Source organism: Varroa jacobsoni, unplaced genomic scaffold, assembly GCF_002532875.2.
Source record: "Varroa jacobsoni isolate VJ856 unplaced genomic scaffold, vjacob_1.0 scaffold_133, whole genome shotgun sequence".
Lineage (NCBI taxonomy): Eukaryota > Metazoa > Arthropoda > Arachnida > Mesostigmata > Varroidae > Varroa > Varroa jacobsoni.
This window is the reverse complement of record NW_019213035.1, coordinates 34,569-59,864: the sequence shown is the minus strand read 5'-3', so window position 1 is coordinate 59,864 and position 25,296 is coordinate 34,569. Positions and strand designations below refer to the sequence as shown.

General features: G+C 47.3%; 1 long non-coding RNA gene across 1 annotated transcript in view; it reads right to left on the bottom strand.

Moving 5' to 3' along the window:
* LOC111268165 (uncharacterized) overlaps nt 1–5,554 on the bottom strand; it is a 13,249-nt gene extending 7,695 nt beyond the window's left edge. The window contains exons 1-2 of the long non-coding RNA XR_015314100.1: nt 4,720–5,554; nt 4,164–4,280 (exon numbers count right to left, since the gene is read on the bottom strand). This is a non-coding gene — a long non-coding RNA (uncharacterized LOC111268165). The remainder of the gene's footprint in view (nt 1–4,163; nt 4,281–4,719) is intronic.
* Between the last annotated feature and the right edge of the window lie 19,742 nt (nt 5,555–25,296).

Below are 25,296 nucleotides of genomic sequence, written 5' to 3'. Positions count from 1 at the left end.
GGGGGGGGGAATAGGCAGTCAGGCTTTGGAGGAAGTCCGGAGCAACGGTGACGACTGTAGCTGCTACTGCGACTGCTGCTGCAGCCATGGATGATGTGGGCAAATGTGGAAGCAATGTCAATAGGGAGCAGTAGAGTGGAGCAGGCAGACGAGGAAAATCGGGTACGAACGGTAGAAAGGGGAAAAAGCAGAACGAGGAGTAGAAAGAGAAGACTGACAACGATTCGAAGGAAAAGGAGGAATTGTCCAGGATGAGCAAATCCATACGGATGCTCAAGCAGCGGTGGCATACAGGCAAGCAGGTATACAAGCGGGTGTTCGGACAGATAGAAGAAGAGAAAACGGGGTTCCGCAGAACACCTTCTCGTCATCCCCATCCTCACACCCACTACCACCAGCCACACCACACTGCCCTCTCTCACGCACACTTGCCACTATATACAGCCTTTTGGACTACTGCTTCTCTTCCGCTGGGAGAAGAGGAGATCTTGGGTGGCTTGAAGACAGCCTGGGGTGCTTCGCAGTACAGGCACCCACCGTGGGCGCACCGACCGATCCAAGCGCCTAAAGGCGTCCCACAGAGGACAGATCGAAATGGAAAGCAGCCGAGCAGAGCTCGACCGGGTCGACGAACTGTGGGGAAAAAGAACGTGTGTTTTGTCTACGCACTCCGGCTGCGCTGCTTTATCTCGGTCGCTTCGTTGTCGGCTAGGGCGAATCCTGACCCAACCGATTTCATTTCAAGCAAAGCACCGTGCCGGCCGCATATAGATAGATGGACCGATATACTCTCCTATGCTGCAGAAGGACTGAAACAACGTCATTTGAAAAAGACATAAGAAAAAAACAAAGAAACTAGCTACGCGGAGGAAGGGGGTAGGTGAGGGAGGAAAAATTCACACGTGATACTTTAACGTGCTTGAGTAGATTACATTGGGGTGAATCATCGTTTGCTTTGGTATTATCTGCCATTTCTATAGTTAAGCCAGATTGATTCGTACCGTTAGTAATGCGAGGTTAGGTGTCTATAAAGCCTTTAACAAATAAAGTAATCGTTATAATTACAAAGGCCACGGAGCGAATACAAAACCAGATGTTAGTAGTAAGAAGGCAAAGAGGAAAGACAAACAGGTCAAAGCAGATTCATAGAATGCCATTACTATACCTTTTCTAACTATTGTAGGATCTCTAATTTGGTTTGTAAAACATTATAAGAGTAAGTCACCTCACAGATGAGGGTTAACCTTCAAATCGAGTAGCCATAAACATCAATGTATAAGTGGGCAAGAATTTATTTGCCCACTTATACATTGATGTCAAACTGTTTGACATCAGTAAAAAAAAATGCTAAGCAGAAGCCTCAAGTGACCGTGAACGATATGTTATCCTGCTGCGGCGGTCCTTCGGTCCAGTCAGAAGTACTAAGTCTTCTATACGAAATTTTATCACTGTGTAAGAATACCATCATCATAACGAGACGTCTGCATACTTCATTAACACCTGCCGGTGCGTCAGCAAAGGCCAAATCATTGATTGATAGAGCACCGACCGACCCAGTAACCCAGTTACGATGGTGGGCGATTGGGCTGATCGTAAGGAAAATCTGGCAGCATTAAGGGTTTTCGTCCGGGTACTCTTCTGAGGAGTGTACTGCAGAGAAGTGCGACTACGCAAAGTAATTTAGTTACCTGATACAGTACGGCAAGAGACTACTAACAAATGAAATAACTGATCAAATTAGAGTGACAAAATGTTATGTGCTTGAAAAGAAGCACGAATTAATCATAAACCAGCACTAAATTACTGTAGAATACAGTGTTAAGTTAGGACAGATATTATTAGTAATTTAGGGGTATTTTAAAACTTACTATTGGTTTATAGCAGACAATCATTCGATCTGTTTTCGTACGGGCCAAGTCAGACAACGAAACTCCAAAGAAGTGAGCTGAATTTGAAAATTAGAATAAAAACAGATTTTAAATAAAAACTATTATTCGAAGTACTTGAAGATTGTACTTCTTTTATCAAGCGATGATAAACTGCTAAAAATGCTGAATGATGTTATTGGCCAGCCTCCAGCAACAACCTTTACATGCTTGACACCTGCTTTCTACATCAGCTGTTTGCAACACTGTAATATGTCAGGAGAGTAAAAGTAGCTTTCATTATTCTGCCCAGTTACTAATTAGCCAGTCAGCTGCCAACTGGCAGCTTCTCACACTGCGAAGGTCAGCAGAGTCTGACACCGATTAGATTAGACAGCAAAAGGACAAACAAATATCCCCGAACGCGCGACAACTAAGAACCTATTCAACATAGCTTAGATTACATCCCTCTTTTCAGTCCTCTATACATTTACCCTCTGTTGATAAGCCTTTTGACGAAAAGAGGTTGCGTGGCTAGACTTAGTCTGATCTCGGTTTTTCACCACCGTTTTTTCCTCGATGGATCGTATGGCTCGCTTCGATTTCGAGCAGGTTTTAGTTCCCAACCCCACCGATCTCGATATCGGCGTGCTAAAATAGGGAATGGCAAAGAGCAAGCCTGGGAAAGCAAGCCTCCGAGGAGGTGAGGAAACTCCAGGGGTAGCCAGGAGACTATTAGGGGGGATAAATAGAATCACTAGTGATTAGAGAAATCGTGGCGGCGACGAGGTGAGCGACGTGGAGATATCAGACGAACGACGGGTGCGGCGATGACGAGAATGAGCTAGTAGGCGGAGCCACCTAGTGGATTCAACCCCCGGAAGACGAGAGCAAAGGTTTAAAGGTGACCCCCAGAGAACTATGCAGAAAAAGTTTAAAGAGATAGCCAGAGAGAAGAAAATAGGAAAGAGACAGAAAGCGGGAGAAAGAAAGGAAGGGGGTAAAAAATGTTCGTGTTAGAAGTCTCTAGGTGTGCAGAGTGAATCTAGTCTACACGTTCGTGGCATGACTCCTGTATCGGATGGCTAGCGCACGGGAAAGCGAAGATTGACAATCAGAAAACAAAGGAGCTCAAGGTTAAGAAAAGAAAAACATTCTTTGCGAAATGGGGTAGTCGTAGCTGAAACAGCGGCTTAAGTGACAGTGCTGCCCTGATATTGCGATATTCAAAAAGCAAGCATCAACAGAACTACTATATAGTCGGTGGGTTGAAAGGTTAGTAAGTTTTCGGGGAGCGGAAGGGAGGTACGGGACTACTCCTCAGGCGCAGAAAGCAATAGCTTGCTGATTTACAAATCGGAAAGAGCCATTGAAACGGCGCTGCTGGGGCGCTAACCTGGGAGGGATTACGAGCCAAACGGAGAGAGAGAAATTACAGCGGAGAGGACTGCTTTCTAACAGACTAAGATAAAAGAGCGACTTATCACTGGGATATTATTATATGATGAGGCTGTGAACGGAAGAAAAAGTAGCAGACGGTAAAGACGGTAATTAGTCAACGATACAGACGGAGCAGGTTTTGCGGATGGAGACAAAATTCGATCCGTCGATGTAACCGTATCATATCGTAGTGTTGTTTAATACCCATATTAACTATTGATTAAACTCTGTTACACTTACTTATCTCGATGTCGATATCTGTCTAAACTTCCTTTATGCCTATTATACAGCATAGTTACCCGAAGTTAGACCTGATCGTTAGTCACAAGCTACGTGCTGCAACGCTAACTACAGATGCTACACACAGCTAGATAGCTTGATTGAATAGCTTAATTAGAACACCTGCATGGTCTTGTTTGCCTGACGGCAACGAATCAACTATACAAGACATGTCAACAAAAGAAGTGGTCTACCAAATCGCTATACTATTAGAAAGGTGCACTCCATTTGAATAACGAAAGGAACCGATATCGTTAAAATTATCCTGCAACAAAATTACGGCAATCGTTACCACTACCATGAATCGACTATAACCGCCTCCCACCTAAGTATATAGCAGATGATTTGGAATTGGCTGCGGAGGGCAAGAAGGTGAGCTAGTACAACTCTTCGAGGTCTTGTGGCGGATATTGAATAGCTAATACCAATACGCAGCAGACATCTTGCGATATAGGCGTTCGAGCGAACAGCAGTATTTCGCTTGAGAGTCGATAGATTCAACCCGTCCCGGACACTTTCGCTTGCCGAGCCCGAATCGAGTTGCTTGTTTTCTTACTTAGACGACAGAGAAAAACTTACCATGATGCACGGCGGTCCGATCATCGCGGCCTCATTCATACATGTACAGCGTTTGTTAACAAAATTACAGGACGGTTCATCTGCGGTTGAGTTCGCCCCGATCGAAAATACACCGTCCTGGTAATGTGCGATATACGAAACGTTACCAATTACTGCAACTATGGCTGCGCACAGGGTGGGAAGAGTCAGCGTCCGACTTACCAGTTTAGGCTAGATAGTATTATAGGAGACGGAGATAAACGTATCCAAACGCAAACCGTGATCTGAATTCAACTATACACTCACTGCAAGCATTATGTAAGCTATTTAAAGACTTGAAGCAAGTAAATCAGAGGTACTTTTATGATCGGTAGTAGATCTCATTCGGTAAATGGTAACTAGCTGTATAGAATTCACTGTCTTTGTGAACTACTGATCTGGTAAATTTGCTCGGTAAGTTTGACGTGAGAAAGGCGTTCAGCAGACTTGACTCTTATTTTCGAACTTCGGCATATAGTAAAGTAAGCCGGCTAATTTGAAGATACGGGCCGGCTTTATTCCTACACATAAAAAATACCTTCAAAATTCCACAAGATTTTCTCCCGAAAATCATGAAATCCTCAAATGGGTTCATCTTAGGAGGTTGAGACCCATTCGTATCTACGAACTGTAGAATATATATATCGTGGCGCAACATCTTCCGCAAACAATAAACTATTTATTAACACTCTGCACCAACACATTTTCTATCCTCAGCTGGACTCCAGTTGCTTTGTTGGCACAAAACTGTATCCATTCATTGCGTGAGCAGTGGGTCTTTCCTTCACCGTCTCTTCGTCTGTCCTGCATATCTATCTATCTGTCTGCGATGCTCTACTTTGCGTTGTTCTATATTAGTGTCTATAGCCTGTGTGGTCGATAACAGATGGCCTATCGTTCTGTGCCCGCCGAAGTTGGCCATAATCCGACTGTGACTCAATAGCCTGTAGTGTAAGCCTGCGGCTGGCGGGCCGGTCGATTCACCGGGCAAACCCACTGACATGCCGAGCACACAGACGGCTGTGCAAAACTGCTATGTTTGCGCCGACTGATTTTAGCAAAGCCACATAAAAGCGCGTACAAAAGTATAAACAGATAAGATATTGGTTCGTGTGGCCGCTCTCGTAGTTGATTTTTTCTCCCTGTATCTCTAGATCTGGTGGCTGGTTTGCTTAGGAGACCAAGGAAGGCACGTCGTACTAACTGTTTCTGTTCCTTCGACGTCAGCGTCGTCGCTACCGCAGCCCTAGCAGCTACCAAGGTGCACCGCTAGATTATTTCCCGCCAAACCGTTGCTATCGCATCTGCGTTTATGAGGCAACGCTCACTAGCACGCGTGATGCCGGTGGATTCGAGTTGTTGGACTAGCGCCATTAGTCTTCTGCCGTCTGTCTTTAAATTGCCTTTTTTTCATTATTCGACTAGGCGTACAACAAACAACGATTGAACGAACACAAGCACATGCTCTGCTGCTGTTGCTACCAATAACACGCTATAGCTATCGTCAATGTCGGAACAACCGCCACCACTACTGTAAATGCCACTAGACCTCTGTTAGATACATTAGTCATGTTGGCTTGTTTCTGACTTGGTCTCGGTTTCGAGATCAGTAGCGAGATCGACGATCAGTCGACAATCTCCTCTAGTTGGGCTTACTGAGAGGCGCTGGACTTACCTACCGCTTATAGAAGCGCTAGTCAATTATAGAGGGCGGGCAGCAATTGAAGCAGCTTTGCGCTGTTCGACTACCGAGTCGACCCGCAATGAGAAATCGACCGGTAACCGACGGGCAAAGGAAGAGACGCAAAACCAAACAGAGAGAGTTCGTGAAGCTGGGAAAGAAATAACAGGTTGGTATGACAGACACGCTACTCATCGCGCAGTAACCTATAAACCAAGACGAGGATAAAGAAGCTAAAAGAAATGAACAGAGAGAGAACGAAAGGCCAACAGTAGCTGCGTTTCCCTCTGCAATTGACCATGATGCGTTCGCACATACAGGTACACAGGCCTCAAATGCACATTCACCCACCCTTCAAAAGGGCGCACGATCCCGGGGCGCAGTTGCGGAGGATCGGGCATCAGCACGGCGAGTTGCAACAGCAAGCAGAGTTGGCGGGCGTGCCTCTTTGTTTCGGTCGCGGTTGTTGTTGTTAACAGAAGAAATGCGCGCACACACACGCATATAGAGACACGAGCACGGGCACAAACCGCCACGCAGGACACAGCCAAGATCAAATTTGGCGGGGTGGCTGTGTCTAAGTAAACTTTAGCGGATAGAAGTGTTAGTTGATTTGCGCACTTTGCGACGAAAAATTGGAAAGCAACATTTGGGAATCATGAACCTGTTTATACGAAGCCCTATCCCAAACCTTCGAAAATGTATGGTATGAGATTAATTTTTTGAGCCTACGATGGTGCTTGATGGCTATACGTTATGTAGTGTGAGAAAACTTCTGTATGTCTGAGTGCGGGCGTCGCTGCCTGTTTGTGTGCATATTTCGCTTCGTGTTACGGGTCTCAACGGATCTGGGCAGCTCCATGTCTGCCACTTGTGTCGAAGCGGTCTGACGATCGTATGGACTTTTGCTCTTGCTAACTAAAATCGCGGTAGTTTGTCGCAAACCGGAAAGGCTGTGGCAATAGAAACACTTTTCTAAGCACTCTCAGGGGAGCCAACGATACGTTGTGACAAAGGAATTTATTAGTATAGGCGTTCCCGCTAGATTATGTCTCATGCATGTTTCACGTGATTGGGATATTTGAATGGCCATTATGCGCAGGAACTGCTACGAACGCCTATGCACAAGCCGGCAGAGATGTCGTAAATAGCAAAACGTCCAAAAATGAAAATTGCAAGCATAAGTTGAAACCGACATGTAGAAATTGGTCCTCTCGTAAGCTGCGTTCCTCCATTTAAGGCGCGAACACCATTGACTTTCTTCACCGAAGGGCTAAAAGACACGTTGCATGGATGATTCATTATTTCTTGTGAGAAATCAATAGGAAATAATAAACCACTTGAGCAATTAGCGACACAACTCTTAAGCTTGAAAATGAGTTCGATAGCCTTCAAGAAACTAAAATTAGTCCTATCAATAGCAGGAGAACTTCTCCGAAATCCTCTCATAGCGATGCGAAATCTCAGGCTAGCTTGTCCGCGATCAACAGATCAGCTTATCGTTCATTTGATTGTCTGACAGAAGAATAGGTCTATGAGCCTTTTTGGTATATGATACTGAGACACACGGTTCTATCTATTTCCATACTATAGTCTAATTGCCCATACTCAAATAGCTAGGTCTAGAAGCTAAATATACTCAGTCTTCGTACGGCAATGCTGTTTATTGCGCATACGCACATTCGTCGTAATACATATCAGATGATAACACCAAGCGACAAACTAATCACATGGCAAGAAATTTCCCAATTAAGTGCTTTGTATTGGGAGTCGCTATTCACTCCGTTCAGACATTACATAGACCCGGGAACAGCAGCTGGTTCTAGCAGTTTTGTTACCAACTTCCTATAACACCTCAACTGAGTGACTGAATGAGTAAAGTCTGCCTTAGCCCGACAGCTAGTCCAATTTTGTCTTCGTCGTCATTGATTTTCGGAGGGAGAATACAGAGGCTTGGGGTGTTCGGGCTGATCCGGGTACTGCCGCGGCTCGTACCCCGGCTATATACTGAATTGCTGAGCCACTAGCCTTCCCAATCATGGCAACAGCAGTGGTGCAGCTACAGCAAAGAAGATCGAGAGAAGTACTGGTACTAATAGTAGAATGAATGCATGAAGATATTCGTGATATGCCGTTCGCTGTACTCCATGCTTGCGATTTCCTTCCTATCCCATCACTGATCCTTTCTTTCTGTTCTTTCTTTTCTTCCTGAGTTATCTTCATGTTCTCTTCTCGGTCTTCTTGGACTCGTACGTCTCTGATGCTCTGTTCCTCGATTTCCCGGTTCTTTCTTTAACCAGCGGACGCTAGTATTACGGTCTGGGTGGCCTCTACAACTCCGCGTACCTTCCTTCGTGAAGGCAAAGCCAACATAGCCGCAACGATGAGCCAGTCAGCCAACGATTCTTGCTAGCACGACCAGGGTAAAGCAGTCGGCCAAGTCGGATCGTGCCACAGAGTCAGCCAGACTAGTTTTCGTTCAACAAGCAGTGATCCCTATTTCTACTACGACTACGTTCCCTGATCTAGGCTCTGATCTCATTATTACTCGGTTTGCGATCCCTACGTTCGCTTACTGCTGCTGCTTCTGCCCGGCACTTCGGTGATGCTTCTTGCCGATCGTACCCCGCAACCTCATCTGTTTGCTGCTGCTGCTGCTCGTCGTACGCGCTGCGCTCGGTGTTCGTCTATCGCTCCTATCCTTCCGCCCCGCTGGCCCCGTTTCCGACTGTTTCTTCGTCCTATTCTTACTGGTGGCAGCGGTGGTGTCGGCTGTAGTGCCGCTGTTAGACTTGCTCCTTTTTAACCTGCTGCTCTTGCTCCTAGTCGGCTACGCTGCCAAGTCCTGCAAGCAATAGCTCCTAGCCGTTTTTCGACTATCTTTCCCCCTTTCTTCTACCTCCACGCATCTACCAACGGCAACTCCCCCACGTTCTTCTGTAGCTATATGGACACAGCCAGAGCAGGCTGGTCAACCGGCCAACTAGGTGTGGCAGTCCATATCGCTTCCGCGCACCCCCGGCTGACCCCTCCCATAGGTGGCGCTGATCATCTACTCGCTTTTGCTACCTAGCCCTCGCCCCCTACTTTCACCCCTCTCCTTTCCCCGTACCCTTCCTCCGTCCGATCATAGGCATACCCGTTCATGGTTAGCTGTCGGGCCAACACAATATTCCCTGTTGAAGACAGATTTCTCTTTCTCTCTCTGTATAGATTTTTCTCTTTCGCTTATACACATTGTGTGCCTGTTTGTGCCTCGCCAGTACCTCTCATATTCTCCACGTACAAATCCCTAGCAGGCAGACATCAGTTCTGCTCTGGTAGTCCAAGCGATACCGATCGACCACTGATGGACCGTAGGTAACTACAGAGTGTGCAGTAAGGCATGCTGGTAGTTGTATAGTAGCGCCTTGTGCTGTAGCGGTAATAAAAACTAGTGTATGCTAGTGGTTGTAGCAGTACATATCTTTTTTTCTGCAGTAGAACTAGCAGTCATACGAGCAGCAGCTGATAGCGAGTTCCAGCAACAAAAAGGAAGCGCGAGTGCCGCCAACTCGCAGCTGCCGATAACCAGTTAACCAGAGCGGCTCTGACAAAATGGGAGAAGAAGGCAGAAGGAAATTGGGGCTTTGATAGCAGACGGGAGTAACTGTTAAGGAAACAAATACGAGCAGGAAGTGAAGACGACTCTGGCTGTGGGCTGGGGTTTCGGTGAGCATGACCGTGCCAACACATGTTAATATGGCATAAATAAGTGACTGCTTATAATAGGTTTGTTGACCGTATAGGCAGAAATAGGTAGATGGCAGTTCGAGCGGCATTAAGAGGTTAGGTTTAATCAGGTCAAGCAAAACGAGCAGACAAAACATCAAGAAAATCACCTCTGCTAGGAAAATATCGCTGACGGCACCAACTAGTTTGCCATCGTTGTCATCATTGTTATCCTTAGTTTCTGTATCAAAATAGAACACAAGATAACGTTCAATGCAGGAATACGCGTGAATATGACCACATTGTTCGACAGAAGCTGGCATATCTTTGCGAAGACGCCGATTTGCGTCCTCGATTGATTGGTTTTTCTTCCCATTGATGCTATAAGACCTCTTAGGCCTCTGTCAAAGCTCTTGCATGCATACGTATGTAAATGGTAATCGTAAATACAAGCAATTTCCCTCTCGGCTTTGTTTGCCGTTTGGCTTTTGTTCTATCTTGAATTCAAATCAGATATGAGCATAGAGTAGCAGTCAAGGATAAAACGCTAGAGCCAATCAAGAATCAAAATGGCTTTCGACTTTTATGGCCTTCACCTATTTACTCTTACGTCGCTTTGTTTAGGTCGCCACGTCTTGTCTCTAAGCCACAGTTTGTGCCCTCCTCAAGAGTCGCTGCTGTTGTAACAACGCCCTTGGACCATCTTATTTGCCTCTCTGCATTCTTGTGAGGAGTTGCATTGAAATGCCAGCTACGTTATTTTCGCGTCAAGGCGACTGCGAGGTCGAGCACGGTCACGGTCGCTACGGCCTTGAATGTGCTGCCATTGCTGCTGGCACCGACGGTCGTTGGAGTGTGCGATACGAGCATATCGTTATGAATACAGAGCGTTCAGGCCAACGGCTGCTGAAATGTTCGGACTAAAGTAGGAATTCGAAATGGGCGATCGACAAGCAGTGACCATCCGTCACCGAGCGCTGGGAGCAACGAATACCGAATGGCCGTATGCAGCTGCGTTGGAGTGGGTTGGACCGTTAGATGGTCGCTTGTGAGTTTCGAATGGAACAGCAGAAGCCGCAGCAGAGGCAGATGGGGTATAGCGGGGAGAGGAGATTAGGATCTTGTTTGAAATCCAAAGATGGGGTAGGAGCAATAGCAGTGGCAGCAGGAGCCGCGGCAATGGTGACAGTGGAGACGATAGCAAGAACTGTGGCAGCGGAAGAAGAGCGCTGCCATACTATGAAGAGTATAAACGACGAAAACTGCAATGACAAAGAAGAGTATATAGAGAGAACAACCAGATGCGGAAAGTAGTCTGCGTTTGGACGATGGACGCGACAGCATCAACAGTAGCCGTGATGGCAAAGTCTTCTCCCGTCGAGCGTAAAAAGACAGAGAAGATTGGATGACGTCAGCTTCGCTAGCATTTGCGCTATTGCAACTTTCGCTACTGGTATTATTTTCATCGTTGGCGTTCGCGTTACCGTTGTTGGTCTTGTCACAGCGGTTTGCGCCTTTTTCATCTTTCCGCTGATTTTAATTTCTCTGTCTACGACGACTCCGACAGGGCGGTGGCTGCAGCGATGAAAACGACGAGGACATCAGCGACCATATCACCACAAAGCGCTGTTCGATATGTTGTGTGTCTCTTGCGTTGTTTGACGCTAGCGAACTGCTGGATACTACCAGTAGTAGTTGCAACAGAGGCTGCCGTTGTAACACTTGTTGCAGCTAGAGGCAGAAGGCAAAGGGATGACAAACTAACGCAACGATCACCAATCAGGTTAAAACAATGAAAGTCCAATAAAACCGATCGGGCTCAGAATGGCAAGAACTGCTAGAGCTGGAAAGAGAGGAGCTTAGTCGATATAGTCGGTAGCTGGGTAACAACATTTGGTCCTTCATAAGGCGTCAGTGAAGATGATGTCCGCGATGGTAGTAGGGGGATAAAATCAGAGGCGAGGTGCACGTTGCGCCGTTGTTTCAGTGACATCTCGCAAAGAAAGGCCGTCCAAGCTAGCTAAAAGGAGGCCGAACAAGTCTGGGAAGTTTACAAGCGAGATGTCTTCTAGGGCCTATTAGGCTCAGGAAAAGCCTTTCATTAGCGTTCGATGTTTTTCTCAAGGAGTCGCACGGTTTGGGCGGCGAAATTACGTGTGATTAATAAAAACTATGGATATAGGCAAGCTTTCGAAATAGGCGTAAATGCACTGATTATCTAAGCCTTCAGTTGATGTTGTACCCACGTGCACCTTGGACTAGGGTATCTCGATGTATTACTTTATATAAACTTAATAATATTAGCCTTGCTTTGAAAAATCTTAAGTAGCTTACCTAGATTACACGAGGACGTTAAGCCTAATATAGGAGATTGTTCTCTTAGATATCTAATTATCATACAGAAATAATGTTAATATTGTTATTGCACCTGGTGCTGATGAGTTAAGCTAGACTGACATAACTACAAACACTGATTTCCCACTGTTCGTCATCAGAATGATCGAAAGACGATACCGTTTTTGCTGTTTACTAGACTGAGTATAACTAAGTTCACTTACTTTAACCTCATTCTATGACTTTACATTATATCTTCTATACCTTGTCTAATATTCTCAGCCAGAATTAGAAGGAACGGCCAGTTTCTGAGGGTATATAAACGGACGTGTACCTACATTTAAAAACCAACTAGCAAGACATGAATACATTTGTTGTGACATTTTTATTTAGTTGGTATTATTAGGTTCAACAAAACCCGCTTTTGCGCATTCTCAACTCTCAACTGCCCCCTACCTTCTCTATTGCTTACAGTGGTACGGTAACAAGGAATGGATTCCAGTCAGCTCCACAATGATGCACCTCTACGTTCAATACCGCGGATAAAGCCGGCCAATGCCTGCTCGTAAAGCTGGGGATAAAATGGCGGATCCCCCTGTTCGCTCTGCCCAGCGCTGCCACCCCGCATCGCCAAACCTCTTAACCCATCCAGTTCCCTCCTCTTGCCTGGGCTTCCCTCTTCTGGCAGCGCCAACTTCAGCTCTCGAGTTCTCTTTCTTCCGTGGCCTACCCAATTGTCCGATGCTGTTCCTTCATGTCGTTTCTCTAGAGCTCAAGCCCAAGTGATCCCAGCTACACTTCGGCCTCTCTTTCTTTCCTAGGACTCTTGTGGCTCCCTTCCCTGTTCTAAACCCAGTCGGGTTTCTTTCGCCATCACCCGTCACCCCGCCTTATTTTTTTCAACCGATCACTTGCGGACTCGTTGGAGCGCTTGAATGGAGGCCGGAAAGGGGACGGGGTAGCGATATGTAGCGACCGGCAGCTGATGGCAGGTCGCGACTGGCCAGCGAAAGCGAAGCTGAATGGGGGAAGCCGGAGGCCCAGACGTTACAAGGGCTTCTGAGGAAAGAGAAGACAAGGAAAGGAGTAGGAGGCGGAAAAAACAGAACAAAGGCGAAAAAGGGACAAAGCTGACGACAAGCGCGAGCGGCCAAGGAGAACGCGAGCGACTAAAAGAGAAGAGGGCGGGGGCAATGGGTTCGAAAGGAGGAAGGAGTAAAAAAATGAGGCTGATGATTCTGATGATGATGGCAGCAGCGGTGGCGAAAGAACAGCGAAGGGAAGGCTGCCAGGGCGGGGCAGGCGGCAGGGAAAGGAAGCGAGTGTATGCGAGAGAAAGAGGGACAGAATTATTAAAGCATCATTACCGTTGGAGTTACAGACCCCAGAACTGATTTAGCAGAACAGATTTTACGAATATTTCTATTCAGGACATATTTGCATAGTCGGAAACAGCTCTTTCTTTCTTTTGATAAACAGGACCTTATTATATATTCAGGGCACTTTTTGAGCGCTTCTTCCAGATAGCTAATGCTGCCGAGGATATAAATATTCTAATGTGTAGGTGTGTTCCAGGGAAATTTTTGTGCAAAAGGGCTGCCTAGGTATAACGATTTTCTTTCATGACGCTTTTTACCTGCGGTCTCCTTTGATGAGGTGCGGAAATCTAAAGATTAAATTAATCAAAAGTTTTTTGGGATATTGTCGATATCTATGTCTTCAGTTCATCGCAGAACTATCTGAAGGCGAGTTTCTCGAAATCTGTAAATTGACTAGTTAAAAGGCGGCAAAGTATTTTTTATGACCGTCAGTCACCTTGCTGATATGACGCAGTTGACTTACTTAAGCTTTGAACGCACCGGATCTATCTCTTCTTTTGGATAAGTTTGCTTAACAGATCTTTGATCCCACAGCTACTTACTGGGTTCAGGTGATCTGTCGAAACTGCCCATCACTTTTAGCGGTGCAAAGGAGGCGACAACAGTGCAGGGATGCCAACTCAAATTAGTGCTGGGCCTCCTGGGACAAGCATCGATCAAGGCTCGATCCTTTAGCGGACGTAACTGCCTGCCTGCGTCCGTGTTATTCGCTACCTAAACAAAAAAGGGAGAATAAGGGATTTGTACATACAGATAAAGAGGATAGGGTTTAAAAGCTTCGGAGCAACGCTGGCCAGGGCTGTCTCAATCTACCTGGCCTATATCGATTAAGACGTCATCTTGCAACACACGCTGCTACACGCCATCCAGGAAGGGATTCCGCCCAGGGGATTGCCGCCCGGATCACTGTACCCGGTGATGCCTCTCTACTGCCACTAGTGCCTTTCCCACGCAAACCGTTCCTTTCAACAAACATCCTGTTTTAGAAACTTTACGGTAGAGGTCGCGCCCACGAGATTCCAGAAGCCAAGGCGCTGGCCGTTTCTGTCGCTTCAGTGCTCTGCTAGCCTTCCCTGACTTACTACTGACCGTTTCTCCTACTGGCTGACCTACTTTATTCTTAGTCTAGGCCAGTCAAGGTTCAGCGATATGAATTGAGGTTAAACCGAATCCGTCGTAGAATTTCTTCCAGCATCACGTACCTCTGCCTCAACAACCTGTCAGAATGTTCCTTGCGTAGTCAAAAGATATTTTTTAAACAGAATATTCATACTTTATCATACATGACGTACGAAGCAGGAAGTAACTTTTGTTCAATGAAAGCCAGAGAAATGAATATAAAAACACTACATATAGTAAACATACAAGTTGAACTAGTGATGGTTTAAATCTTTGGAAGAAAAAGCTAATTCGACAGTTTCATTATAGTCAATCGTAGTATAGTGAAGCAATACTAACGACGCCTAGAATAAGTAATACTATCTGTAATCGTTAGGCTCCTGTTTACGTTATTTTCGGGAAGGATAACACCGCTCATAGGAAGCGACGAAACTGATACAAATGAAAAAAAAACATATAATACATACAAACTAAAATGAGCAACACCTATCAAATTTTTCTATTTTTATGACATTTTTAATCATACAGTTCGTATTTTTTTGTTTCTGTTGTAACGTGGACTGTGTCGTGGATAGCAGAGTTTGAAGGACGGTGAATAGTGTAAAAGCATGTAGATGGAGGCGGTAGGAGTGACACTCTAGTCTTTCTTGCCATCTCCATTTAGGCGAGTCGTCAGTGTCCTCGGCTTACTGTTTTCATTTAGTCAACTACTAGCATCGCCACCGTTCCCACTACTATCCACGACTAGCAGTATCACCATTGTTAGGAGCAGCAGTAGCCCCGCCTTAGTGCTGCTGCTGCTTCTGCTGTTTCTATTTAGCCTCTCATCTTCGTCGTCGTCGTCGTCGGTGGCGGCGTCGCCTGCATCGCCCTTTCCCACCGCATTTGCCATGATAGCCCTAGCGTCTTCTTGCCCCTTCCCTTTTTACCGAATGCCCTAACAACCACCGAGTTTTCTCAAGCTGCGAGACCTGCTGGACTCGTTCCACGGTGCTCCCTCGAAATCCCCGATGCTTCCATGCCTCGCCTTCGTCTCATTGCCCTACACTCACCAACGCTTTCCACTGCTACAACTACTGTAAGCTGGGTTCGTGGGTGGCTGGTGGCCAGAGAGATACACAAACAGGCGGCCAGGCAGAGGCTATTTCGGCCTTACAATTTGGGGCTCCTTGCTTCCCTGTTAGCATTGGCCTGTCTCTCAGTCAATGGGCTTACTGTATAAGTGTGCACCGTTGCTACATGAGACTGCCGCTGGCTCTTGCCATAGCCTCCAGGCCCAGTCTGGGTAGCAGATGAGTTCCGCCGAACTGGGCCGACTGACTGGGCTAATAGGCAACGAGCCACCGCCAGCCGCGGCAAGCAGTAGTGATGCTGCTGCTGTTACGACTACTACAACTAGTGCAATGGCGTAGAATGGGCAGGCATCAGAGAGCGCGGCGAGCAGCTCGCTCGGTTGAAGGCACACAGCACTAAAGGCGATGCGATGGCTTGGGATGGGCCAGTAGAGGATCGTGGTGCAAGAGAAGGACGACGAAGACGATGACGACGATGAGCGGAACAAAGAGCTTACGTGACCCAATGTTCCGCCAAGTCAGGACGCCCCTTCCGCTGCGAAGTCAAGCTAGTTGGCAGACGGGCGGGCGGAGAGGCAGAGAGTGCGTAGGAGGGAACTCAGTCGAGCTACCGACCGACGGATCGACGGCGCTGGCAGCGGTAACATGCCAAGGGTGGAACGAAACCGAACAAAGTCTGGATATCCCCAGACTCCTCCACTCCTCTCCCCCATTGCCTTAACGGCCCCACAAAGCCAGCCAGGACCTGACCGACGAGCCCGTCGACCCCCTAACTTGCTAGGCATCTCGGTTAAACCTGTCCTTTTCGTGCCATACCGCACGCCTGCCGCACACAGTTCTGCACAGGCACAGAAGGAGATAGCCCTGACTTAAACACATACATACAGACACACACAGTCAAGCACATAAACCTAGAGAGCCATCTTAGCTCAGCCGACCAGCCGCTCGTAAGGCAGCAACTGCCACCACTCGGTCAGGCCGGTGGTGCTAGCTCCTTTCGTAGCGCCATTGACTGGAACTCCTGCCGTTGCCCTCTTTTCTGCGAAAGTAAGGGAGGAGACCCTCGTTCCTAAATGCCAATCTGCAAATGGACTAGCGCTATTTCAATGTCTGATTCTGCTACCGGCCTGCTTACCCGATCGCTTGCTACTGCTACAACTACTTCTCTGGTAGCAAGTAAACTCCAGCGTTCGAATCGCTTCTTCGTGGACGGTACTGACTACACTTCTTAGTTCCGTAGTCGTTCTTACCGTTGCTCCTTACTTTTCTCTGCCGCGTGCGCTTTTGCACAGCATTCGTAGACGACGCTCTTTCCTTGTCAATGTTCCGCTCTCTAACTCAGTTTTCGTTGGTTATTTCGGTCTGAAACGCTACTCACTTTGTGCCATGCTGGCTGAAGGTTACTCCATCTACTTTTAGTCCCTATGCGCCGCTCTTCCCGCTGTTCGTCGCGCCGCTGCTGCTGATGATGCCTTCGATAATACTACTATTGCTACATCCACGACTGGTGATGGTGCTGATGATGTTACAGCTACTGCTATTGCTGGTGTCCTGTTTTGCCCTTTTCCTTTTTCGTTGTTGTCGTCGTCGTTGTCATCGTCGTAATGGTGCCCTTCTTCTACGCTACTGATTCACTGAAGCTGCACTTGCTTCAGAATTTCTCTCTTCTCTCTCTCTGCCCTTGCGAAAAAGAGGATCAGGGACCGCTCCAGGGTCGCTTTCGGATCCTTCCCGTCTCCAAACAAATGAGGGCCGCTAGCAAAATAGAGAAGTAGAAAACGGCGCGTCGAATCGAGCCGAGGCACTACCTTGCGCTTTTCATACAACTGGAAGAGGCTGCTTCGACGGCATCGAGCGGCAGAAGAAATGAACGGCACTAAGCTAACGTAACCGGGCCTCGTTGAGTTTGCCACCCGCTAGGCAACTTAACTGCTATCGCTAAAGCATTTATTACTTTTACTTTGTTTTGGCAATCTTTTTTTGCGAGTTACACGCTGACGTTTTGCTCAGAGCTTTTTACTGCCATTAGTATCATAATTACTCAGTACGCTTCTATATCTACTGTTTTGTTATGTCAAAATGCACACGGAGAGCCGTTTTATCCGAATACAAATGATTTTCTACTAATATAATATACTTAGGGTTCGAAAACCTCAATTCTGGCCACTGCGTAGCGACGAGGCGGTGTATCTGTAGTGGAAGTCGAGTCAGGTAAAATGGAACGTCCCCCTCGTAACTCAGCGGTGACGGGTTTGTTTAACCGCTATAGGGGATATGTGAGACGCCGCAACTGCCGGTGGTAGACAGTAGCCGAAGACAGCCGCATGGTTTCATGGTTAACCGCGATTTCAGGTAACGAAGTGCGTTGGTGCATAGCCGTTGATGGGCTTTGTTAGGTAACGTTCAAATATTATACGATTGAAAAGATACGTCTTTCTGCTCTTGCGAGTTATCTCCAATGTTCGGTTTAAACCTTATTTAATTTAACCCCAACTTCGGGCTTCAATAGGATTTCATATCTTTCTAAGTGAAAAAAAATCGCGAAAGCGATCCAGAATATATGTTCCAATTATACCGCAGATTTTATACATAAACCTGTAGGCAAATTTACAATATTCCTGCCCTGAAGACTCAAAGGAAATCTTCAACAAATTCGAAAAGTCGGGTGAAACGCGTCAAAGATGCCATTTTTGAACTTGGCAAACCACTTCTGACTGGTACTCTCCGCTATACTGCATGTCACACACCTCACACTATTCCTAAATTGATTTGCCCGATCTTCTGCCGTGGAGGACGAGCAACACGAAATGTTAAAAATGTTGTATTGCGCCACCTAAGGCGCTATATCCCAAATCCAAAGTAACCGTTTGATCTTGCATTCTTTGTCTGAATTAGACTATAATAGTCTTGTAGAGAAAAAAATGCTTCTTAACAAAAACTATATATATATATATATATATATATATATATATGGCCCGTGGGTGGCCTCCGGTTGCTGACGCTACCTAATCGGAACGTCCGTCGAGAGCTCGAATTTAATATGCAACGTGCTATGTTAGCTGCCTGTTTGTAACAATCTGTTAGCAAAGACTGTTCTCACCGCTTGCACCAGCACGAACATCATTAGTGCCATTATTCAGTACAATTTCAGAAAAGAAAAAAAGACCTTTCACGCGCCGTTGTTTCTATTGCCCGCACACCTTCCACTCCTAATACTAGCGCTACAACTACAACGGTACTGGGTAGCCGCTACGTTTTACACACGACCCAGACAGCCAAGCAGGTCAACGGGGAAGAGCGTAAGACCACGGAAACGGTCGGTGTGACCGCCGTTACTGCTTTTGCTGCCAGCTGCTGTGACTAGACATGTCGGTTGACACCCCGTCGCTCTGGCGTCACTCAGAGCTTGCTTGCGGACAAACGAACGCGCTGGTAAATAAATAAACAGTCGGGCGGACAGAACCCATTCAGCGAGTTGACAGCAGGACAGTTTCTGCGCAGTAGAAGAAGCAATGGAGACCCTGATGCTGGCAGCACAGTTGAGCCTTACCGTTGACGATGGTGGTGTTCTCAGCAGCAGCGGCCGTATCGGAAGTCCAAATAGAAGCGAAGGATGTGCCTGTAGAAGCAACAAGCGTTGGTAAAGCCAGCGGCGTAAGCCGAACATCGGTTCGCTTAGCCCGGCAGTCTTTGCTGCTACCGTAATACGTATACTGTTAGTAAGAAACGGGCTTCGCCTCATTTTGCTCTCAACGCACAGCAAGCTGACCTCCGCTGTATAGCTCTTAGTCATTCCTTTTCTACCTGGCTTTTCCTTTGGTTTGTTTCCCTTCCTCTCCTCTTTTTTATTTTCTCTAGAGTCTCACTTTCGTGCTCTCATTTCACCTTCAAAGAGTTTTGCGGAAGGCGGTAACAAGCAAACGTAGCCAAGCCTAAAGCCAAGGTGCGTCCTGGCAGTAGCTTTAGAGTTTACCTTGTTATGGGGACTGCTGGGGGGCGAGGGAGATTTACCGAGAGAGCTACCTGCTATGCTGAGACGTGGAGCCCATTCTCTGTTGCTTTCCCTTTTCTATCGCCATGGTGCTGTTGCTGCTACTGCCTTGTCTGCAGGACTGTTGTCAGGACCTGGGGCAGGGGCAAAACGAACGGCGACGGGAGACTATGAGCGAATGCCGTGCACAACTAGCTGCAATATGAGGACTATATGCATGACACAGTGGTATGCAAGTAGGCAGGGAAAGACTCAATAGAAAGAGCAAAAGATGACGCAGGCCCATAGACACATACAAGCCAGTCTGTTGGGTAACGGTTTCCGCGGTGGCTTGGCTGGATGGGGCGCAGAAGGGAAGGACCAGAAGAGGAGATACGCAAGTCCTTTGGGGAAGAGAAAAGTATATCATTTGTCGTGGCAAACAGCATACTCGTTGTTGTCTACCTAGCCCGCGCTCGGTCCCTCGACAGACCGACAACCACTGATGAAAAAGTACGACAAAAACCGACTTGCAGAATAGCGACTGGTGGGGGATCGGAGCGAACCCATCCGCCTGTTTGAGTGGTGCGAAAACTATGGCCACGACCTCTCGCACTCGCACGCGCCACTGCTCGCGTGCTTGCTGCTTGGCTGGGCTCAAGGCTACCGTGGATAGGGCTGTAAATAGGGACTGCAAAGAGCCGCCAGTTTTGGGTGGGCTTTGAGGGACAAGCCGGCAGGGGTGAAAGAGACGAGGAGGAGGGAGGGATTCTGCTGGTCTTCCCAATTCTGCTCCTTTTGCCATGGGTATAGCCTCACATCGCCCTTTAAGCCCCTGCTATGTGACCTACCTTATCTTTTTGCAGAATTCTCTACTATGCACTCATCATTTTGGTCTGCCCCGAATTTTCTTACTAGTAGTATGTTTAGGTGGTGGCGGTTGTTGGATAGGCGGTTAGTGAAACGGCAGAGCTTTGTGTTATCCCTTAGGACCATCAGGCAACTTAGCGGTCAACAGACAGAGAGATTTTATGGGCCTTCGTGTAGCTCAAGTCTGATAGTGGTCAGTGGCGGCACTAGCGACGCTACGTCATACGGGGCCCTCACAAAGCTGCTCGGTTTCTTTGGCAGCAGTGCCAAAAATGATGGCAGCAAAAACAATAACAAGCGAAACTTTACTCGGTTGTTGACAATTTTTGCAAGGCATAAAATGACCGTTAACATGCGAGAATACGTATATACTAGTGCGGCCAAGACCAGATCCTCAGTGCAAATGGGTAGAACGACAAATAAGGCACCTGTCTCTTGTTCCCTCATGCGTTAGATTCCTTGTACAACTCGACAGGTTCTAGCTGTCCTCAGCAGTTCGGACACGCAAATAGCGTTGTTGCCAGTAGCAGGGTTAATCGGCCTGCTGGTCTTATAAAGCAGGAAAGACGAAGCGATAGATAAAGACGAAAGTAAAGAAAGCAACCATTCCTCTGTTTGGTCGCTGCTTACTTGGTCAACCACTCTACAGGCTCCACCATCTACTTGCTGCATTCTGCTGCTTTGCATCCACACAAACATAACTCGCAACCTGTAGTCCGCGGAGGCCACAAGCAATTGCAGGCTATTCTCACGGCGGCCGCGGCGGCGCCAGCCCCAAACTCTCCTTCTCACCAGCTGTGTTACCCCATCACCGGCCTTCGCTTTCCTCATCCACCCCCTTCTCCCATTCTATCCTCATGGCAAGCTTAGTGGGGTTTGCTGTGGCTAGGCCATAAGGATTGAGGAGGATGCTGCTGATCGGAGAGTGGACGCCTGGTTGGTTGATTCGTTCGCTCGCTGGTGGGATTGGCTAGTCCCGAAGCCGCTGGTCGACCTTAGTGCGGGTCACAGTGAAATGATCACATAAACGAAGAAGGCGAGCGAGTTGGCTTAGGAAAAATGTCTTCTGGGTTGGTTCGGTTCTTCTCTGCGTCACTCGCTACCTTACTGTCTATGAGGGCTATCTCGGTTCAGTGACATAGAAAACAGCAGCTAGCCTAAAGAGCTATCATATAACAGCATATGCATTAAGATGGCCTGCTACAGCATAGCTGATCCGAGCCGATGCCACTGATAGCGCGCCACCGTCTCATTGCCACTGAGCACTATGGCAGGTCAAATGAACTCATATTTCCCTCACTACTGAAATGAAGGTTGATCCATCTCTTGACGGAGCTCATGAAAGAAGGTACAACGAGGAGGCAGGAGAAAAAGAAGGCAGACAGATAGAAGAAAAAATCAACGTAGAAAAATGCGCATGACATCCTTAATTAATTCATTACTGCCGTCATTACTGCTCTGCTTTACTGTGGATACAGCCGCTGTTGCTACTAAGACAAACGACGGCGACGGCGATGGGACGAAAGCTGCAACCCGCTACTCAACAACGTTGTACTGCCCCGATGCTCCGTTACCGCACTACGTCGTCCGCTTTAGCGCCAGCAGTTTGGAATCTTAGACGAGGAGCGTCTGCGATATTGGTTGGCCGGCCTCTCATTTACGAGTTGCTGTTACTCACTCGTCGATGCTGTCGTCGCCGCCACAGAGACGGTTGTAGTTGCAGCTGCAGTGGCCGTCGCAACTGCGATCGTTTCAGCTACAAGCGAAGTCATCCGTTGTGCTCCAATTTGTACCGGCGATTCGACCGGGAGTGCGTTTACTGCTTCAGTGGTTCGCTTGAAGCAGCTGTCTGCCCTACTCTAGTCCTGCGACGTGGTGTTCACGATCAGTATTCAAGCGCTGAGTCGTTCTCGCCGCTGTTCGGTAAGGCTCGATGAAGCCTGAGAGGCATTGGATCTTGCTGTTGAAGATGGATGGGGACGCGCCCCTATCTCGCTATGATGATTAGGAAATACTCCACTCATGCTGAGGCAGCTGCTACTAGAACAGTGACCTCGAATCAGGGAAAGGTCTTTAATTTTTCTCGAAAAGAAAAGAACTGAGGACGAGCCTCTATTCGATTTCGTTCGTTATGTTTTCTCATCACAGCGTTACTAGTGAATAAAAAACACGAACCGCGAATAGATGAGTATGACAGTGCAATTGATAGCTTGTAAAGGAAGAGCTACTAGAAATCTTTTTGGTTATCATTGTAGAGCTACTCGTGAAGTAATTTCAATTAAGCTGATATATGAATTAGTAGATGCATCAGTAGTCAACATATTGAAGTATTCAATGGATCAATTTTATTCGGTTTCATTATATCGAACCTGTGGCTTAACTTTCGTTTCGGACTCCTGTATTCTCGTAGATAATTAAGGACCGCTCAACTGCGAGTCTCGATCGGCTGTTTCTCGTCATCCTATCTAAAAAATGAAACCCTTCGTTTCATTACATCGCGATGCATTTAGATGAATACATTTACACAGATTTGCATAAAAATCATATATTAAAGGATACCGTACACTGATTCCTATATATCACATTACTCTAACGCTGTATATCTTCCAATTCCAATTGTACATCCACGAGTCCATCAGCAACACACATCACTGTCTATCTGTGTGAGTGTATACGTTGATATTAGCATTCGAAGTACCCCTTGCAAGGATGAAGCATCCAAACACAAGTACCAGCAGTTCTGCTGTAACGCCTACGACGATGCCAATACCAACAGACGCGTGTGAAGGCTCACAAGGCCACTTGAGTCAGCGGTATAAAAGGCGGCGGCGTCTGCGGCCGCCAAGTTAGGGAGAGAAGTGGACAAGCGGAAAAGGACGCATCATGGATCGAGATGGAGACAGGGCTTTGGGTGTCGCCTCATGTCGCTCAGTCGACCGGCTGTTAGGGTTAGGCGGCGGGTCATCTCGATAGAGATAACTCGATTACGCGCGTGATGGTGATAGTTGTTGTGCTGCTGCTGTGGGCTCATACGCCTCAGAGAAAGCTACCGCACATCCAACGTCTGCAAGCTGGCCTCTTCAATGGAACAGGCAGACGAGGAAGAACGAGGGTGATCAATCGAGAAAGACAAGCAAGACCGAAAAGAATTCAGCAAGCGACCGATCATAGGGGCGGGTTAACGGCGATTGTCGACTGTCAACACCCTCCTTAGACCAATGTACGGTAAAAGCAACGACGAAGCAAGGCAGCGAATGTCGCTGTTTCCGTTGCTACTGGCCACGTAAGCTGCCGCGGCCGAAAACGAATTAGTCCTCACACGTACTAGCAGATTAAATGTTTGGCAAAACAGAAGCATTGATTTTTTTGCGCTTCGTTAAGGAACAGCTTGCACGCCGTTGTGAGCGAGTCAGCCTATTCATGCGGTATACTCCCACGAACAAAACGAAGTGAACCCTTAATAAGGAAGCAGGAGCGAGCCTTCAATAAGAGGAACCCTAGTGGTGGTGGACGATCTAAGCTGTGTCTCGGCGAGGGCAAATGGCAAAGAAAGGGGCATCGAAGGAAACGACCCACCGACGAACAGTCAAGCAGGCAGCCAGCCAGCTAGAAAAGAATGTATGTACGAAAAATTTCCAGAAAGAAGACCAGAGCTGGAAGGAAGGAAAGGCTGAGACGGAACGGGGAGGACGGCCGAGTGAACGGACCACCGCAATCCCACCATTGGATCACCCAAACAACTTGAAAAGGGGCGAAGACGACCATGAAATAGGAGAGGAAGGAAAGCAAAATCGTTTCACCCATCAACGCGTGAACGAAGGAAGTATGTGTGTCACAAAGACGAGGAAGATTCAAAGCGAAAGAGAGAGGGGGCTGGAGGGAAGGGGTGGGGCTGACAAGAAGTGGAATAAAGGAAATAGGTGGAGGGGAGACAGAAAGAAGTCGTAGAGCCCATGAAGCAATAAGGAGTGCTCAAGTGTATAACCGTGAACAAGAGAAGGTCAAAAAGCAACGACGGCTCAATTGCACGAAACGGAAGGCGCCAAGCCAGGGCTGTGCATGTCTGTACGCGCGTACAATGTGGTTGTATTACATTGAGTCGCCCAGCCAGTCCCTTGACCCATCCGTGCTTCTACCCCCGACATCTCCTTTCTCCTCCGGTACCATTCTGACCTCTTCCCTAACCCCCAAACCTAGCGAGCAGCCATAATCCACCGCCGCACGGATCCGGATGTAAAGCCATACATTCATCGAGGCATGCATGCATGCATGCAGCTCTGAACGGCTGATGTTGCGAAAGAGGCTGCCGGCTGCTGATTGGTCGATTGGCCAGTCGACGAGGTTAGGTTAGGCCAGGCTAAGAGGAGAAAGAAAAGCAAAGTACGAACGAGGTAGCAGAACGAGTCTAGCTAGCTGGTGAAGCTGCATCGGTTTGGCAAAAAGGTCAACGACATGATGCTTTCTGAGGAAAAAGCGAACACTTCGATGGGCCCGCTGGCTTTATAAGACAGTCAACATGGCTGATGGCGTGTTAGGCTAAGCACGCATATATATATATATATATATATATATATATATATAAGGATTCTGAAAGGCAAGAGGCTTAAGAACGCAAGCGACACACGGCGTAGCCTGGAGAAGAAGGCATCTAAGGTCAGAAGTATACAACGAACACAAGAGGCGTGGCTTATCGTTAACTTCACCTTTTCGTCCTCCTTTTTCCGTGATGCGTATACCGACCAGCCCATGCAACGAAAGCGGCATCTGCTGTGTAGTCATACTACTCAACAATACAGTGTTTTAAGAAACTTCAAGCTGAACGAATCTGCCAAAACGAAGTACAACCAAAAGCAGGTGCTAGTGGTCGTGATAGCGATGAGGACTAGTCAAAAACGAAAGACCTTTGATTTCCTCGTAAAAAAAATAGAAGATAAGTTGAAGTCACTGTACTCCACATACGAACATGGCAGCGGCTGAG